Raw genomic sequence first — 20,262 nt, 5'->3', positions numbered from 1 at the left:
CTGGGGTTGGAGTTCGATCAACTTTCATGTTAATAGTTTTTTTTTTTGTAGGGCTTGCTCTGTAAACTTGGGTTTGGCCAGATAAATAGGTATAATCAGTGATTCGGCTCATTTGCTATATAGTAACAAAACACCTGATGTGGGCAGTTCAGATCCTCTTGTCACTGTTCTGAAGGCCAGGCAGCTCAAGATCAAGGTGCTGGTATTTGGTACCTGGTAAAGGCATTCCTACTGTGTACTTACATTGCTTGAGTGCGAAAAGGGGTGGCCCAAACTATTCGACCTGTGGGCTTTGTGCTTTTCCAGGAGCTGACCACAAGCTTTTATTTTTAACATATGTGTGTGTGTGGTGTGTGTTTGTTTATTTTGAGAGAGAGATAAAGAGAGAAAGAATGGGTGTGCTAGGGCCTCCAGCCACTGCAAACGAGCTCCAGACTCATGTGCCACCTTGTACACCTGGCTAACGTGGGTCCTGGGGAATCAAACCTGGGTCCTTTGGCTTTGCCGACAAGTGCCTTAACTGCTAAGCCATTCTCCAGTCCAAAATATATGTTTTAAACTATTTTATTTATTTATTTATTTATTTTTTTGAGAGAGAGAGAGAGACAATAGAGAGAGAATGGGCTCACCAGGGCCTCTAGCCACTGCAAGTGAACTCCAGACGCATGCACCACCTTGTACATCTGGCTTTACGTAGGTCCTGGGGAATTGAACCTGGGTCCTTAGGCGTCACATCTTCCCAGCCTCCTTTAAAACTTTTTATTGAAACTTCCATTCACATACACAGTGTACCCTGATCATAATTCTCTTATTGTTTTTGCCCTCAGATTAGGCATGTCTTGTAAGTAGTGGCGTCCGCTGTGAGGTCATGAACGCAGTGGGTACTTTGTGTCTGGAAGATAGTATTGCAAAGCACTCCTCCCTTCCTTTGTCTCCTCTGTTCTTTCTGCCACCTCTTCTGCGATGGTCCTTGAACCTTCGATGTTGTATCGCAAGCTTCTTTTATTTTCTTTTTTTAAGATTTAGAGAGACTTTATTAGATTAGGAGGAGAAAAGGAACAGAGAGCTTCTGCCATGTGGGAAGTGGGAGGGGTTGAGCTGGAAATCGAGGCCACCTTCCCCATCCCAGTGCAGCCAGTTATGTTGGGATGAGGGAAGGCCCACCATAGTAGGGACCTGGAGGTTCAGGCATCAGAAGACACGAACAGCCGGTAAGAGGCCTTGCCCTCCCCGGCATCTCTTCATTACCTATTCTGGTGGACTCCATTCTCAGGCTCAGATGAGCCCTGCAAGAGATAGCTGATTGGTTTGGATTCAGGGAGCTGGCTCAGGAAGAGGCCAGCCGTGATGCAAGTTTTGGTGCTGAGCTGAACCAATCACAATACCAGGATCAGGTTGTTTGTGGATAAACAAATCTGAGCAACTTCTTCAGACAAGAGATAGGAAGAGGACTTTCTCTGATCTTTATCAAAGTGGAGGTTGCAAAGCAGGTTCAAGGACATTCCAGTTTTTTAAAAAAAATATTTTATTTTTATTTATTTATTTGAGAAAGATGTAGGCAAAGAGAGAGAGGGAATGGGTGTGCCAGGTCCTCCAGCTACTGTAAATGAACTCCAGATGCATGTGCCACCTTGTGCATCTGGCTAATGTGGGTCCTGGGGAGTCAAACTGAGGTCTTTTGGCTTTGCAGGCAAGTGCCTTAACCATTAAGCAATCTCTGCAGGCCATTTGTGCTAGTTTACTTTCAGAGCCCAGCCTCAATGTCCTCTAAAGAAGCAATCCTGACTGTCATTAGGGAATTGGGATGATGATCACTTTAGCTTCTTCATGCTGAATGGGGTTGTCTGGTGTGGCAGTTGGGAAACTTTTTCAGTGAGTTTATTTAAGGGACGCTGAAAGTACACTGGTGGAGTGCAGGAAGACAGCCCTGGACGAAAATGTTGGGGAGAAAAAAAAATAAAAGCAAGGAGTTAAGGGGCAGTGGGCACACAGCAAACTGGAGGATTACATTCTTACAGACTTTCAGGTGTTGGAAAGCAATTGAAGGGGACCTAGGTCGATGGAGTTAGATTGTCTCAGGACCATCTGAGTGTGAGCTGACTGTACACAAGAGGAGATAAGAGTTAAACAACAGCTGAGTATGCAAGGTCCTGAAATGAAGAGAGTTACTACGTTATCAGAAATAATAAGCATGATTTTCTTTCACCATGAAGATCTAGAAATCCATCCTTAAAGCTGTTCGCCAAATGGCACACTAGAGTCTGACGTGGCCTGAATCAGTTCCTGTTGATCTCGTAAGGCAGATGAGACATTATCAGGATGATGAGGAATATATATATACAATATTCAGCCCTAATAATGGTGCGTGTATCACCCTGGGCTTCCTTATCACAAGCTTTAAAAAATATTTTATTGGGCTGGAGAGATGGCTTAGCAGTTAAGCGCTTGCCTGTGAAGCCTAAGGACCCCGGTTCGAGGCTCAGTTCCCCAGGTCCCACGTTAGCCAGATGCACAAGGGGATGCATGCATCTGGAGTTCGTTTGCAGAGGCTGGAAGCCCTGGCGCGCCCATTCTCTCTCTCTCCCTCTATCTGTCTTTCTCTCTGTGTCTGTCGCTCTCAAATAAATAAATAAAGCATTTTTAAAAAATATTTTATTTATTTATTTGAGAGAGAAAGAGGGAAAGAGATTGAGAGAGAGAGGGAGGGAGAGAGAGGGCAAGAGTAAGGGCACACAAGGGCCTCCAGCCACTGAAAATGAATTCCAAACACATGTGCCACCTTGTGCCTCTGACTAACGTGGGTCCTGGGGAATCAAACTTGGGTCCTTAGGCTTTGCAGGCAAGCACCTTAACAGTTAAGCCATCTTTCCAGCCCTATCACAAGCTTTTTTCTTTTCTTAATTTTTGTTTATTTATTTGATGTCATGATCTTTTCCTCCTATTATGGTGGTCTTGTGTAGGTAGTGTCAGGCATGGTGAGGTCATGGATATCCAGGCCATTTGTGTCTGGGCACATTGTAAGGAGTCTTACCCTTCCTTTGGCTCTTACATTCTTTCTGCCACCTCTTCCACATTAGACCCTGAGCCTTGGAAGGTGTGATAGAGATATTGCAGTACTGAGCACTCCGGTCACTTCTTCTCAGCACCATGATGCCTTCTGAGTCATCCCAAGGTCACCGCCATTTGAAAAGAGAAGGTTCTCTACCAAAAGTGAGAATAGCATTAATATAAGGGTATGGACATTAAGAGAAGTGCTTATTGGGCAGGTGGCAAATCTTTATTTTCATGAAACAACTCGAACACGAAACAACATGAACTCGGGTGTGTGTCCGGCTCAGGAGGCCGTCCTGGGCGGACGCCGAACGCAGCTGCCCATGTGTCGTTAACACAAGCAATTTCCAGTTGGTAATCAAACACCTTCAAAGCCCCCTTTCCTCGGGTTTCCCATGACTCACTGGCACTCTGAGCTCAGCACTGAGAGAAGGGTGTGGAAGGAGGACTTTGTCACCTCCTTTAGTGACATCCCTGAGCCGTCCCCTGACAGTCCCCCGAGAGTCTCCTCCTGGGCTGGGACTGTTCAGGGCGCCATTTACTGTGTTTACAAAGACACACACTTTTCCTTCTCCAAGCCTCAGTTTCTACCCGTGTAAAACAGGCCCAGGAATACGACTTGCTAGAGTCATTTAAGAGGAATCAGAGAGTGGTCTTTTTTAAAAAAAAAAATTTTATTTTTATTTATTTATTTGACAGAGAGAAAGAGGGAGATAGAGAGGGAGAGAGTGGGCACACCAGGGCCTCCAGGACTGCAAACGAACTCCAGAGGCGTGCGCCCCCTTGTGCATCTGGCTAACGTGGGTCCTGGGGAATTGAACGTGGGTCCTTTGGCTTCGCAGGCAAGTGCCTTAGCCACTAAGCCGTCCCTCCAGCCCCAGCCAGCGGTCTTTATTTTGTACGAAGGCTTAGCCCAGTGGCGCTTAAGTGAATGAGTGATGATGATGATGATGATGATGATGATGGAGACTCCTGGTTTCCTCCCGTAGGTCCCACTGGAGTGACGAGCTTTGGGAAGGGACTGGGGTCCAGAAGTGCTAGCACGCGTGGTTATTTTAGGTGTAAACTCTAAACATTATGCATTTTCTCCTCCCCTCCCCCCCTGTCACAACCCCTTTCCTTTCACAGAGTTGAGCAAGGCTTGAAGTTAGAAGGAAAGCTGGATGTAGAGAGTCAGTAGAAAGGTTGCTAGCATGCACAGAGCCGGGGTCCCGTCCTGCCCCTGCGTAATCGGGGTGCGCACAGAGCCGGGGTCCCGTCCTGCCCCTGCGTAATCGGGGTGCGCACAGAGCCGGGGTCCCGTCCTGCCCCTGCGTAATCGGGGTGCGCACAGAGCGGGGGTCCCGTCCTGCCCCTGCGTAATTGGGGTGCACACAGAGCCGGGGGGCCCGTCCTGCCCCTGTGTAATCTGGGTGTGGCAGGTAATTAATAGTTTTTGGAAGGTGGAGGTGGGCATATCAGAAGTTCAAGATTATCCTTGCCTACATAATGAGTTCGAGGCCAGCCTGGTTCACAGGAGACACTGTCTCAGTGTGCATCTCCACACACCTAGGTGGGTAAGTGACACGCAGAAGCCAGCCTGTCCTCTCGAGCTGCTCGGTCATCTAGACAGATTTCAGGTTGCACCCGCTCAGGGTACCGTGCACCCTCACTAGGCGTGGAAGGGACCTTCATCATTTCATTCTACCATTTCCAACCTCACAGTGCATTGCTGGCTGTTGGGTCAGCCTCTCCCGCACTTCCAGTCAGGTGTGAAAGCAACTGGTCTTACTATATTTTTATTTTTTATTATATTTACTATACATTTTATTATATGTTTATTATTATATTTTATATTTTCATATAGAGCTTATTATATTTTACCTGACTTTACTTTCCAAGCACAGGCCAGTACGGAGGAGTGCTTGATAAGTAAATGTTGCTCCGCACTGAACGCAAAGCAATAATCCCATTTTTGTACAGGAAGTGGGAGCTGGAGACAGTCCTCTGCAGCCGAGGACCTGAGGATACTGAGTTCAGGTTCAGGAGGGAGACTGGATGCTTTGTCTCCTGCAGACAAAGGGGAGGACTGAACAGCCCAGGGCAGCCTCTCTTGTCTGGGGGGGGGGGGGGCGGGATCTCTTTGAAGCTTACCACTGGCTTTGTCTCTGGGTGCCCTGTTCTTAGCGCTGCCTGGGAGTTCCAAATAACACCTGACCTCCCAGAGGCCTGAACTCCTTTCAGCCCAGAGCTCAGAGCTCTTACCTGAAAACTGAGCCTCGGCCCACCCGCCAGATTGTGTTTGCCCATAACTGGGGCACCCTCACTGGCTGGGAAGCACTGGGACTCGGCTGTCTCCTGAGAGCTGATTGATCAACGTGGTGGTCTTTTGAGCTGTTCAGTCCTTACTCGCACTGGGCTGGCTCAGATGGTGGGTCTTGTGAGCTGGCACCCTTTACCAGTGCTCAAGACCCATCTGGAATGGTAGGGTATCCTGTGTGGGGGTGGGGGAGTTGCAAGGACTTCAGAACTTTCCTTGAAGCCTGCCTGTATCTCTGGTGCTTTTGGGTTCCCCAAAGCCAAGCAGGGAGTCAGCTCATTCTGAGGGCCAGGCTGTATTACTTACACCCAGGGGATGAATGTTTCCTTGTCATGCCAACCACACGTAATGCCCTTCTCTCCTAGGACCAATAGTAGCCTGTTTGATTGCATGCAAATTTTTCAGGGTTTTTTTTCCCCCCTAGCATTTCAAACTAAGGGCAGGTCTACTATGGGAGGCTGTAGTGCCAAGACATAAATGCTCAGGCCACTGATGTTCACTTGCAGATAACTCCACTGCATGATGCACATTTTAGAAAGATGGTTTTTTTCAGGTAACTTTTCTTTAAAAAAATAAATCCAGGGCCGGGTGTGGTGGCACATGCTTTAATCCCAGTACTCGGGAGGCAGAGGTAGGAGGATCGCCGTGAGTTCGAGGCCACCCTGAGACTCCATGGTGAATGCCAGGTCAGCCTGGGCTAGAGACCCTGCCTCGAAAAACCAAAAAAACAAAACAAAACAAAACAAAAAACAAAAAAGAAATCCAGTGTGGGGCTGAACCTCATAAAGGGGTGGTGGCTGTGCCCCGTAGCCTTGTGTACATCATGAAGCCCAAGACTCACGGGGCTGGACTCGGCTGAGGGGTCCGCACGGTGGCCACACCACTAGATCAAAGGCCCGCTCCCCAAGGTGCTTTCCCACCACCCGACGGGCAGCCTCCAGATGTGCCTCCACGGCGATGTACAAGTGAACACATGTGTACGGGAGCTTCTATGCCAAGGCTAGTCTCTTGGCGTCTGCCACTGTGCGCGCTGTCGTCAGTGGCTGTGGCCTGGCTTTTACCGGGAGAAACAGACACTGCGGCCGTCCCCCACCAGCCACAGATCACAGATCACCTGCCCCAGAGTAGCAAGACCCGGCTCCTGCCTTTGATGCCACTATCAGAAGGGGACACTTTCACGCCTAGTGTCAACCGTTCTGTCATTGAGGCTGGTCGTGGTGGCACACACCTTTCATCTCAGCACTCAGGAGGGTCGCCACGAGCTGGAGGCCAGCCTGGAGCTATAGAGTCAGTTTCAGGTCTGCCTGAGCTAGAGTAAGACCTTACTTTGGGGGAAAAAAAAAAAAGTCAAAACCTAAAAATAATTAAAAACAGGAGTCCTGGGTGGAAAGATTGCTTAGCGGTTAAGGTGCTTGCCTGCAAAGGCAAAGGACCAAGGTTCAATTCCCCAGGACCCACGTAAGCCAGATGCACAAGGTGGTGCATGTGTCTGGAGTTCGTTTGCAATGGCTGGAGGCCCTGGTGTGTCCATTCTCTCTTTCTCTATGTCTCTCTCTCTCAAATAAATAAATAAAATAAAACAAAAACAGGAGTTCTCTCATCTGATTCCTTGGCATTGATGCTCAAGATGGCCTGTCTTTGTTGAGAAGTCTGAGTGCTCCGTTGTTACTGTCATCTGAGGTGGGATGATCCAGCAGTGGCAACACCAGTTTCTTTTCATCAGCAGGAATATCACGTTCATTAACACTCCGGGTTGGATGAGATTCTAGAATGCATCCAGCTCAATGCCCTGCCCACAGCGTGGCTGTTCTTAGCACGCTATGGCCAGGCCCTTTGTCATTTGTAGACGGCTCTACTGCACGGCACTCATCTTAGAAGGTTTTTTACGTAGATTTTCTTCCTTCTTACTTATTCATTTATTTATGAGAGAGGAAGAGAGAGAGAGAGAGAGAGAGAGAGAGAGAGGGTTGCACCAGGGCTTCCAGCCACTGCAAAGGAACTCCAGGCACATGCACCACCTTGTGCATCTGGCTTATGTGGGTCCTAGGGAATTGAATCTGGACCCTTAGGACCTCCAGCCTCTGCAAAGGAACTCCAGATGTATGCTCCACCTTGGGCATCTCAGGCCTCTTTAAAAAAAAATGTTGGACTGAACCTCATAAAGCAAAGACAGCTTTGCCATGTAGTCTTTAAAAAAAATTATTTATTTATAAGAGAGAGAGAGATGGGTGGGGAGAGAGAGAGAGAATGGGTGCACCAGGGCCTCCAGCCACTGCAGATGAACTCCAAATGCATGTGCCACCTTGTGTGTGTGTGTATCTGGCTTATGTGGGTCCTGGGGAATCAAGCCTCAAACCGGGGCCCTTAGGCTTCACAGGCAAGAGCTTAACCATTAAGCCATCTCTCCAGCCCTGCCCTGTAGTCTGTGGGAGACCTTGTGCCCCTTGACCTTGACTTTAAGAGTCAAGTCCTTGGAATACCCTTGGTGGGATCATTCCCGCCATCTTGTCCAGCTCAGTCCTAGCCAGCTCCCTGGCTCCTTTCACTTTGTGCCCATCTGAAGCTAGAGCCATGCATGTCTCTCAGTATTCCTGAATAGTGGGCGCAGATAGTCTGTCCAGTGTGATGTCTTCATCCTGACACAGGAGCGCTCTACCGTAGCATTCCGACCAGCCCCAACCAGCCCCAGATTTCTTCTGATCTCTGAATAGGATGTTTATTATTAGACATGCTATTTTCATGTGCCATATATATATATACACACACACACATACATACACACATATACACATACATACGTATACATATACACACACATACATACATATATATATGCATATTTACTTATTTATTAATTATTTTAATTTATTTATTTGAGAGTGACAGACAGAGAGAGAAAGAGGGAGAGAGAGAGAATGGGCGCGCCAGGGCCTCCAGCCACTGCAAACGAACTCCAGACGCGTGCGCCCCCTTGTGCATCTGGCTAACGTGGGTCCTGGGGAATCGAGCCTCGAACCGGGGTCCTTAGGCTTCACAGGCAAGCGCTTAACTGCTAAGCCATATCTCCAGCCCATATATGCATATTTAATTGTCGTTGCTTTTTCAAGATAGAGTCTCACTCTAGCTCAGGCTGACCTGGAATTCAGTCTCAGGGTGGCCTTGAACTCACGGAGATCCTCTGCCTCCCGAGTGCTGGGGTTAAAGACGTGCGCCACCACACCCAGCTTCTATTTTATATTTTCACAGCTCCCCCGTCCCCCCTTAGCCTGCAGAACACTCTCCCACTCCTCTGAGATAGCGGTACACCTGTTATTCCTCTTGTCCCCAGGAAATCACCTGTCCCGTGAGCTAATATTTGTAACACCAGTGTTGACTTGGAGAAGCCGGAACATTCTCTTCAATTGCCTGCGGAGGCACAACAAATATTCATTCTCCTGGGACAAAGCTGTTCACTCTTCACATCCTCATTAAATGTTGCTGATTTGCAAAGGAGATAGCCAGCATGTTTTATTATTTCTGCTCAGCGGTGGGGCTGTAAGGGGCGCCCCCAAGGCCCAGGCAAGTGTTTTCAGCCCAGGGGAGTCAGCTGCAGTGCTGACTAAAGCTGGGCTCGCTGTCCAGGACCTAGTCTGTCAGGTCCCACTCACCCCATGGGGTAATTGGGTATGGCATTCTCTTGGCCGTCCTTTTGTTTGAAGAATAGTTGGAGCAGGGCTGGAGAGATGGCTTAGCGGTTAAGGCCTTTGCCTGCAAAGCCAAAGGATCCTGGTTCGACTCTGCAGGACCCACGTAAGCCAGATGCACAAGGGGGCGCACGCGTCTGGAGTTTGTTTCCAGTGGTTGGAGGTCCTGGTGTGCCCACACAAACACTCTCTCTCTTCCTCTCTGTCCTCCCTTCTCTCTCTCAAATAAATAAAAAATATGGAAAAAAAAGACAATAGTTGGAGCAGAGGTAGGAGGATTGCTATGAGTTCGAGGCCACCCTGAGACTCCATAGTGAATTCCAGGTCAGCCTGGGTTAGAGTGAGACCCTACCTCAAAAAAACAAAACAAAACAACAACAACAACAAAAAAAAAAAAAAAAAAAAAAAAGCCCAGAATAGAACAGTTGGAATTCAGGATCCCAGAGGAAGTTGGTTGTCGGATGGCAGCGCCATGAGGTGGATTTATAGACAAGATGGCATCCCCTGTGCTAGGCAATATAGGTACTGAGCCCCTTTGCTGGACTTTGAATCCAAGCACCCACATACGTTTCCCCTCGGGCAGAGTGAGACTGCACTCTGAAGTTTCTCTCTCTCTCTCTCTTTTTAAACAAAAACTTTATTTATTTGTAAGGAGGGAGAGAGGAAGAAAGAGGGAGAGAGAGAGAGAGAGAAAGAGAGGGAGGGCTGGAGAGCTGGCTTAGCGGTTAAGCGCTTGCCTGTGAAGCCTAAGGACCCCGGTTCGAGGCTCGGTTCCCCAGGTCCCACGTTAGCCAGATGCACAAGGGGGCGCACGCGTCTGGAGTTCGTTTGCAGAGGCTGGAAGCCCTGGCGCGCCCATTCTCTCTCTCTCCCTCTACCTGTCTTTCTCTCTGTGTCTGTCACTCTCAAATAAATAAATAAATAATTTAAAAAAAAAAAAAGAGAGGGAGAGGGAGGGAGGGAGAATGGGTGCGTCAGGGCCTTCAGAGACGGCAAACAAATTCTAGAAGAATGAGCCACCTTGTGCAGCATCTGGCTTACATGGGTCTTGAGGAATCGAACCTGGGTCTTTAGGCTTTGCCGGCAAGGGCCTTAACCTCTCCAGCCCTTGAGTCTTTCTTGAGCCATTGATCAACTCAGAAACGAGGACTTATTACACATGCTTCACCAGGGAACGGGAGTCCCGCATATCCTCCTGATTCACTTCATCCCTGTGTCCTCACATCACTTACTTCCTCTCTTTCTCCCTCTCTCTCAAATAAATAAATTAAATGTAAAAACAAAAACTGAAAAAAAAAAGTTAGCAAGCTGGGCGTGTTGGCGCATGCCTTTAATCCCAGCACTCGGGAGGCAGAGGTAGGAGGATCGCTGTGAGTTCGAGGCCACCCTGAGACTGCGTAGTGAATTCCAGGTCAGCCTGGGCTAGAAGAGGCCTGGGGTCCGGAGGTGATGGGCAGAAGAGCAGCAGGGGCGTTCAACTCATATCATACACCTGACTTTCCCTGAGAAAGAAGGATAGACACACTGGTTCAGATTGCGCTATTTCCCATCCCCAGGGCCTGGCCAGATCCCCAAAGTGGAAACCAGAGGATGGTGTCTAATTATTCTTTTTCCATGTAGTCCTGGAGCATTAAATGAGATGTTCTTGCCTTTTTTTTTTTTTTTAGTTTTTCGAGGGTCTCACTGTAGCTCAGACTGACCTGGAATTCACTATGCAGTCTCAGGCTGGCCTCAAACTCACAGCGATCCTCCTACCTCTGCCTCTGGAGTGCTGGGATTAAAGGCATGCGCCACCACGACTGGCTCAAATGAGATGCTCTTAGAAGGCCAGGGCAGAGGGCGATAAGGGGCCTGGGAAGGCCTCAGTGGCCACCTCTACTATTGCTGTGTCTAGTTATCCTATTTGTCATGAGCTAATTTACCCAGTTATCTTAGGGACAGGAATGACCAACCTCACAAAACTGGCCCATTTGGTGGAGATGTATGAACCGGTTTCGAGATTCTTGACCGTGAGTCAGAGTCTTGGAATGTGGGTGGGAATCTCAGGCCAGCTAGCAGTTATAAATAGTATCAGCCATCCAGGCCCCATCCATCCCCTAAAGGCTGACCAAATGGAAAACCATCTCCTGCCCAGGGTGAAATTCTTGAACCCACCGGCTTTGGACTAGTCCGGGTTCCAGGCGCCTCCGCACCTCCTCCGGGGGCAGCCTCCTCCGGCAGCCCAACCCCAGGGCTGGAAAAGATCAGGGCCTAGTGAACAATCTCACACTTTGTATGCTAGGCCTTTCTTTTCTTTCTTTATTCACTTCAGGCCTAGGAATGCCTTCCCCCACCCACCCCAATCTCCTTCGTCAGCTGTTTGGGAGCAAAACAGGAGCGAAAGTAGGGAGAGCTCATTTTCTTCTGCTTTCTTCTCTCCTGCCCTGCCCGTCCCCAGGGAGCTGGGTTTGTTTTCTCTCCCAGCCCCTGGATGGGCTTGAGCATCTCCAGGGAAGAGGCCTGGTCTCCTTTGATGAACTGAAAATGGGATTAAGATGAGCCACAATTGGGTCTGCGCGCTGGCCCGGGAGGGTGAGGTCATGGATTGATGGAGGGGCCACACAGCTCTGGGCCGGCTTCTGGCCCCACCCGCAGGAGATGAAATAAGACAGAGTAGCTGGTGCCGGGCACTGGAGCCAGGAGATGCTGGAAGTGCAAATTAGCCAGCCCTTGTTTTGTGTCCCTGCCAAAATGGCTTAGCAGAGAAGCGCAAGCAAAGCCCCGACAGACCGCAGGCCAGCAAGGACGGCCGCCTGCCCTGAGGACCTGACAGCCAGCCTGGAGCCCCTCCATCTTACTTTGCAGCGGCTCTCTGAGGTGTGTTAGGAGTAGACCCAGCACCGAGTGGCAAGGCACCGAGGCACCCACGGTAATGATGGTTGTTCTAGGAATGCACTTCTCTCCCACGAAAAACTCAGAGGAAGGGCTGGAGAGATGGTTTAGTGGTTAAGGCGCTTAGCCCACAGAGCCAAATGACTCTCGTTCGATTCCCCAGGACCCCAAGTAAGCCAAATGCACAAGGCGGTGCATGCATCTGGAATCCGTTTGCACTGGTGTGCCCATATACCCACACTCTCTCTAACAAATAAAATAAAATAAAATAAAATAAAATAAAATAAAATAAAATAAAATAAAATAAAATAAAATAAAATAGGGAGAAAGTTGAGCCAGGCATGGTGGTGCCCGCCTTTAATCTTAGGAGGCAGAGGTAGGAGGATAGCCGTGAGTTCGAGGCCGGCCTGAGAATACAGGGTGGATTCCAGGTCAGCCTGGGCCAGAGTGAGGCGCTACCTCGAAAAACCAAAACCAAACAAACAACAACAAAAACAAAAAAAACAAACAAACAACAAAAGGCTGGATTTTACTTGCTCTCTTGAGTTACGTGACAATGGGGTTGATAAAATCTGTTAATGTTTTCTTTATTCTGAACAATTGGAATAAAATTTGCCTAAGTCCATCCTAAAAAAAGAAAACAAGAAAGCTCAGAGGAGTATATCCAGGGGCGGACTGCTGTTCGCATCGGGGGCCTTCTCTGTTGCCTCCCGCGTAGGCCCCTGCTTCACGGTTCAAGAGGCTCCAGCTTCAGCTCCACAGCCACGAGCCAGCCCTGGGACGAGGGTGGGGGAGGGCAGCAGGGTCTTCCGAGGAGCCCCCGGAGCTGCCCCGGGCCTCTCTGCTCCTCACCCACCGCGCGCAGCTTAACTCTGTGGCTGAGCCTGGCAGCGGACAGGGCTGAGGAGTGGAATCCTCATTTCATGTCCAGCTGGAAGTTGAAAGCTGAGGGTCCTGAGACTCAGGAAGAAGGGGAGAGCTTCTGCTCATTTCCCACCTGCTTCTCTTTTAAGGGTGAAGGAACGGAAGAGTAGGGGGCGGATTTCTGTTTTCTTTCTTTCTTTTTTTTTTTTGGTTTCTCGAGGTAGGGTCTCACTGTATCCCAGGCTGACCTGGAGTTCCCTATGTAGTCTCAGGGTGGCCTTGAACTCACGGCGATCTTCCTACCACTGCTGGGGTTAAATGAATGGGCCACTACGCCTGCCATGAATTTCATGTACTTTGCAGGTGATGGAGTTGTGACTCTTGCCCACCCATGTTTCTAGAACCTTCTTTATACTCTCCACATTACAGTCTTCTACTGGGTCTCACTCTAGCTCAGGCTGACCTGGAATTCAGTATGTAGTCTCAGGGTGGCCTGGAACTCACAGTGATCCTCCTATCTCTGCCTCCTGAGTGCTGGGATTAAAGGCGTGCGTCACTACGCCCTTCTTATTGTGATTTTTAGGACAGTGTGTGTGTGTGTGTGTGTGTGTGTGTGTGTCCCCTCCACATGCATGGGATCCAGGGCGGCTGTGGACACCCAGTTCCTTAGATGCTCTGGTCTTACGTGAAATGGCTATTTGCTTGCGGCCTGCCGTATATCATATATTTAAACGCATCTCTAGATTACTGTAATATTCCAGTACAGTGTGAATGCTACGTAGATGGTAGCCGTGCCGTATTACTTAGGGAAGAATGGTGAGGGATTAAAAAAAAAAAAAAAGCTGACATGTGTTCAGGATAGATGTAATTTCCCCTCCAATATTTTCAATATTTGGAAATGATGCAAGGAAATGGAGAGAATGGTCACGGGAAATGGAAGTTCAAGGGGACCCACGGGGTTGAAACGAGCGGAGAAGGCTGGGGTCAGGTCGTAGAGGCCTTATTGCCTTCGTGATGAGTTAGAGCTTTGTCCTTTAAGCCAGGATGAAACATAGTCAGATGTGTTATTTTTAAAATAGTTTTTTATTTTTTGAGGTAGGGTATCACTAGTCCAGACTGATCTGGAACTTACTCTGTAGACCCAGGCTGGTATCAAACTCATGGCGGTCCTCCTACCTCTGCCTCCTGAGCGCTGGGATCACAGGTGTGTGCCACCACGCCCGGCTTCAGACGTGCTGCTCCACTGGTGGAGACCCGGAAGGCGAGGCAGCCAGTGCTTGTGCTGCCATCTACCAGTCCGTGCTGTGAGCCAGTGCGGAGGCTGGCAGCGCCGTGGCCTCTCTCCTGTGCCTGCTCTCAGGACCTGGTCTGGCACGGTTGCCTGTGAAAAAACAGACACGCCCAGGAGTAGCTGGGTATGGTTTTGGGGTGAAGGCACGTTGGGCTGGAGGTGCCGGGCAGAAGTGCCACCCAGAAACCAGACAGTGGTCACTCTGGTGGACTGTGCTGAGGCCAGGGCCGAGCAGAGGACCACTGGAGGGGAAGGGGAGGACGCAGGCTTGTCTCCGTCGGGGGAGACCGGGTAAGTGTGGCGCTCTACAGAGGGAGGGCCAAGTTCTGCAGAAATCACACTCCCTGCTCCTCAGGCAAGTAAGCTGGAAGCACCCTGCTTGCCGAGGCATTCTACAAACCATTTACTACCTCCAGGGAATGCCCTGGTAATGTGCTGGAGCCCTGTTCCATTTCCCTTTGAGCCAAGCAACGACTTGACCCCGGCCAGCGGGAGACGGGCCAGGCTGGCCTTGCCTCGCCAGACTTGGGCTGGAAGTGTGCCTAGACGCCATGGTTCCTTGGACCAGTGGCTGACAGATACCGTGCCCTGCTAGGGGAGAATGACCAGTTCCCAGTCCCCGGGTCTATGAGCTGGTCTCGGGGTGCAATGACCGCCCAGAGCCCTCTTGTACTAAAGCCCCGGAGGCAGCAAATTCCCGTGAGTCCCCCTCTCTCAGGTTTTCACTAGCTCTGAATTGGGGGCGGGAAAAGAAGTGGGCAAGAGCCGGAGCAGCTGGCCTTCTGCGGACACCCTGGGCTGCCCTCTGCCAATCCCGGGACCTCATTCCTCAAATGTCAGTGGCATTTTGATGAGTCAGGCAGTATGAATGAATGGAAAGAAACAGACGGGAGCCTGCTTCACCTTGCCTTTGCTTCCCTAGAGGACCATGAACTTCACAAATATCAAAGGAACAAAAGCAGCACTCAAGACACAGGAAAGCGCCTGGCGTGGTGGCACATGCCTTTAATCCCAGCACTGGGGGGCAGAGGTAGGAGGATCGCTGTGAGTTCGAGGCCACCCTGAGACTACATAGTGAATTCCAGGTCAGCCTGAGCCAGAGTGAGACCCTACCTCGAAAAACAAAACAAAACAAAAATATAGGGAAGTGATAATGTTGCCATGGTGACTGATTTCACCCTAGTTGAGTGGGTTGGCAGTGATGGGGCAGGGACATGCCCGCTGGAGTTTGAGAAGTCCCCTTGTCTTTTAGTGACCTCCACTCGGGTAAAGCTAGATTCTTGCCTCCGCTGCAGAAAAGAATTTCAGGATGAGCTGGTATGAGACAAAGTTGGAGTTTATGAAAAAATGTATATTTTTCTTTTTAATTTTTTGTCTTTAATGTTAGAGAGAGAGAGAGAGACAGAGGGAGAGAGGGAATTGGCACACCAGGGCTTCAATCACTGTAGTCGAATTCCAGATGCTTGTACCACCTAGTGGGCATGTTGCGACCTTGTGCTTACTTCACCTTTGTGCACCTGGCTTACATGGGATCTGGAGAGTCGAACATGGGTCCTTAGGCTTCACATGCAAGCACCTTAACTGCTAATCCATCTCTCCAGCCCAAAAAGATACACACACACACACACACACACACACACACACACACACACACATTTTCTAGGTAGGGTCTCACTTTAGCCTCCTACCTCTGCCTCCCGAGTGCTGGGATTAAAGGCGTGCACCACCACGCCTGGCTGAAAAGTTATTTTTAACAGGTTGACAAACAAGGGTCAATAGGCACTTGGGGAGGAACGTAAGACACATCTGAGAACCTGGGTGTGGATTTCTCAAACAGTCACAATTAAGTATCTTTATAATAGCCACATGTTTTTGGTGGCTCTGAAGTTACATCTCAAAGGGTTGCTAAGATACCTAATTGTTTCCCTGCATTGGACCCATCACAGCTGATAAGGTAAAACCCTGGGCCACTAGGGTTGCAGGGGAAGTTCCGATGTTTTCATTGTACACCAAGGTTTGGAAGGTAAGGCTGAACTTGAGGCCTAGCTTTCTGATACGTTAATGCTCTCGTCTGCATAAAAGAACCGCAGTCTCTATACCAGCAGCCTTCACAGCGAATGTGGTTCACTGTGGTGAAACCTTCAGCTTTCAGCTGGTGAGAGGGGGTTCAGCCAGGCTCAGAGTGAGGGTCCTCCCCCTTCCCACGTCCCTGTAATTTCTCCTGTCCTTCTATCCTGCCTCAAGTCCCGGGAGATGGAGACAGAAGAAGGGACGTGAGTGTCTTTCTGTCCTGTTGGGGAGCTGTTTGCTCTGGTGGCGGCAAAGGGACAGGAGAAGGGACTGCTATGGTGTCTGTGAACAACACGGATGACGATGGAGTCATGGGTCACCGTGTCCTGGGATGACCCTTACACGTGTATGATTTCAGGCACGCCTCTCTATCGGCGTGTCACAGGCATGACAATTACCCCTCTTATTTTGCAGAGAAGGGGGTTTGGGCAATGGATTGGAGCTTGCTGTTAGTAAGCAGCAGAAGAATCTTTTTTTTTTTTTTTCCCAACTATTTTTATTTATTTGTTTGACAGAGAAAGAGGGAGAGAGAGAGAATGGCCACACCAGGGCCTCCAGACACTGCATACAAACTCCAGTCGCATGTGCCCCTTTTGCATCTGGCTAATGTGGGTCCTGGGGAATTGGACCTGGGTCCTTTGGCTTTGCAGGCAAATGCCTTAACCGCTAAGCCATCCCTCCAGCCCAGAAGAATCTTTAAAAAAATATTTTTTTATTTTTATTTTTTTAATTTTTATTTATTTATTTGAGAGTGACAGACACAGAGAGAAAGACAGATAGATGGAGAGAGAGAATGGGCGCGCCAGGGCTTCCAGCCTCTGCAAACGAACTCCAGACACGTGCGCCCCCTTGTGCATCTGGCTAACTTGGGACCTGGGGAACCGAGCCTCGAACCAGGGTCCTTAGGCTTCACAGGCAAGCGCTTAACCGCTAAGCAATCTCTCCAGCCCCAAAAAATATTTTAAAAATATTTTATTGATTGATTTATTAATTTTGGGCTTTAAAAAATATTTTGTTTATTTATTTGCAAGCAGAGAAAGACAGAGAGAGACAGAGAAAGAATGGGCACGCCAGAGCCTTCAGCCACTGTAAACGAACTCCAGACTCATGCTCCACCTTGTGCATCTGGCTAATGTGGGTCCTGGGGAATTGAACCTAGGTTCTTTGGCTTTGCAGGCAAGTGCCTTGATGGCTAAGCCATCCCTCCAGCCCTGTTTTTGCTTTTTGAGGCAGGGTCTCACTCTAACCCAGGCTGACCTGGAATTTACTATGTAGTCTCAAGGTGGCCTTGAACTCATAGCAATTCACTTACATTTACCTCCCAAGTGCTGGGATTAAAGGCATGCACCACCATACCTGGCTATTTATTTATTTGAGAGAGAGAAAGAGGCAGTGTGTGTGAGAGAGAGAGAGAGAGAGAGGGAGAGAGAGAGAGAGAGAGAGAGAATGGGCATGCCAAGGCCTCCAGCCCCTGCAAATGAACTCCAGATGCATGCGCCACCTTGTGTGTCTGGCTTATGTGGTTCTGGGGAGTTGAACCTGGGTCCTTAGACTTTTATCTTAACCTCTAAGCCATCTCTCCAGCCCCCCCCCCCAAAAAAACCTAAACTACTTTTATTTTTAAAATATGTTTTATTTATTATTTGCAAGGAGAGGGTCAGAGGGATGTGGAGAGAAAGAGAACAGGCAGGCTAGGGTCTTCAGCCCCTGCAAATGAACTCCAGATGCATGCGACACATTGAGCATCTGGCGTTATGTAGGTACTGGGGAATTGAACCTGGGTTGTTAGGTTTTGCAGGCAAGTGCCTTAACTACTGAGCCATCTCTCCATCCCCCAAAGAATCTTTGTACAACGAGTTGGAAGAATACATGTAGCTGAGAGAGAGTTGGCTCCAGTACACTCACCATAGCCTGTCTGGTGCCATGCACGGCGGCATCCCACGGTGGCATGTTTGTAACAAACAGCAGGTAGTGTGAGGATTTCTGGCATTCCCTTTTCACTCAAGGATGCCCCTTTCTACCGGTTGAGCTAATTGGCCAAAGCCTCCAACTTCCAGCCAGCGGCCATGGGGACAGGCACCCGAGGGGACTGACAAAGGAGGGGCTGTAGCGTACCTACGACCTCGTTGATCGAGGGGGGCATCCTTGTTCTGTGTAGCACCGCGAGTGGGAAAGCTGGCAGCTGAAAGCATGCTGGGGGACTGGGAGACACTTTCTACAGTGGTATAGCCATTGATTGGTAGGTTGTACATGGTCTAGTAAATACTCCCCTATGTTCATCCAGGCAACCCTAATTCAACTTACTGGGTCATCCCACACATATGGGGGGAAAAAAAAATAGACAGCCGTAAGATGTTTGCCTGCGAAGCCAAAGGACCCAGGCTCGATTTCCCAGGACCCACATAAACCATTTGCACAAGGGGCACATGTGTCTGGAGTTTGATTGCAATGGCTAGAGGCCCTGGCATGCCCCTTCTCTCTCTGTCCATCTTTCTTCTTTCTCTCTCTTTGCTTGCAAATAAATAATATATGTATATTTTAATGTAGGGTCTCACTCTAGCTCAGGCTGACCTGGTACTCACTATGTAGTCTCAGGGTGGACTCAAACTCATGGCGATCCTTCTACCTCTGCCTCCCGAGTGCTGGGATTAAAGGCGTGTGTCACCACGCCCAGACAAATAATTTTTTTTTTTTTTAAAAAAGGCATCAAAATATAAGAGGGACTTGTTGGGAAGAAGAAAGGATTCAGTAGAGGGGAGTGAGGAGAGAGGTCAAGAGAATGTAATGAGGATGGTAATGATTCAAATTCATTAATACATTAAAAATTATCTGCTGGGGAGCTGGGCATTGTGGTGCACACCTTTAATCCCAGCACTCAGGAGGCAGATGTAGGAGGATTGCTGTGAGTTTAAGTCTAGCCTGAGACTATATAGTGAATTCCAGGTCAGTCTGGGCTAGAGTGACACTCTACCTTGAAACCACCCCCCAAAAAAAATGTTAATAAAAATGGAGTAAAAACTCTGTGCCATCCATTGCAAGAGGCACTCCCCACTGCAGAGACATTGAGCATCTGGAATGATTAGAAACCTAGACTGTAGATTTGTTGATAAGCACAACATTCAGGAGTGTTTATTTATTTTTATTTTTTATTGTTTTCAAGGTAGGGTCTTACTGTAGCCCAGGCTGACCTGGAATTCACTATGTAGTCTCTGGGTGGCCTTGAATTTATAGCAATCCTCTACCTCTGCCTCCCGAGTGCTGGGATGAAAGGCATGCGCCACTACGCCCAGCCTCAGGAGTGTTTATAACAAGGAGCAGAAAAAAGGTCCAAAGCTGCCTTGTGTTCTGAGGTTGAGAGCATCGACAGAGGAAAACCCAGGTAGTAACTCTTGCCTGGCATATTCTCTGTGGAGGTTTCACAGACTCCTACCGTGCGCCATTGCTGATGGGTGCTGATCCTGTCCGGGCCCAGCAGCCGCCTGGGGGAATATTCCAGAAAATATATTCCCAAACCTCATCCTTAGCCTACTAACTTCACACCAGTGACAGTGAAGCTGGGGACCTCAATGCATAACCTCCCCCGTCTCCCAAGGCCACCCTGAAGAAGGCCAAGGTCAAGGGGGAGGTGGCCAGGTCCCGGGCAGGAGAGATGCTTCTGGCATCACTGGCCCTGGAGGCGGTGTGACTCTCCTTCCTATCCCCTTTCCTCTCAGGTAGGACGTGACCCACGCAGAGCTCAGTAGGTACATTTTTCCAGGCTCCGTTGAGCACCTTCTGGGTGTCTGGGGTGCTGGGTCTTGGAAGGATGCCCTTGTTATGCCCAGTTCTCAGCATCCCCAGTGGCCACCAAGGAGAGCCAAACGCGTAGGCAAGGGCAAGGAGCTTTATTTCGGGCTTAAGCTCTTGAGTCGTGCAAGAGCCCCGAGCAGCGTGATTGGTTGATTTAAACGGTGCACTCTTCTGATTGGCTTAGGATTTTGGCGGGCAAAGTTGGCGGGCTGGGGCCCGGGGTGGAATTGAACTTACCTATGAACGTATGGCGGAATCAGTTTCCAGTAAGTGTTCATTCAAACCCACCGTTACCGGCAGATGGAAACTTAGACCTGGCCGGGGAAACAGAACCTTAGGTCTAC

At 49.3% G+C, this 20,262-nt stretch overlaps 1 protein-coding gene across 1 annotated transcript in view; it reads left to right on the top strand.

Moving 5' to 3' along the window:
- The window catches only part of Vwf (von Willebrand factor), a 167,817-nt gene that overhangs the window by 16,232 nt on the left and 131,323 nt on the right, over positions 1–20,262 (top strand). The window lies entirely within an intron of this gene.

The sequence above is a fragment of the Jaculus jaculus genome, chromosome 23, assembly GCF_020740685.1.
Source record: "Jaculus jaculus isolate mJacJac1 chromosome 23, mJacJac1.mat.Y.cur, whole genome shotgun sequence".
Taxonomy (NCBI): domain Eukaryota; kingdom Metazoa; phylum Chordata; class Mammalia; order Rodentia; family Dipodidae; genus Jaculus; species Jaculus jaculus.
Note: the sequence above shows the minus strand (reverse complement) of the source record. Positions and strands in the feature narration are given on the sequence as shown.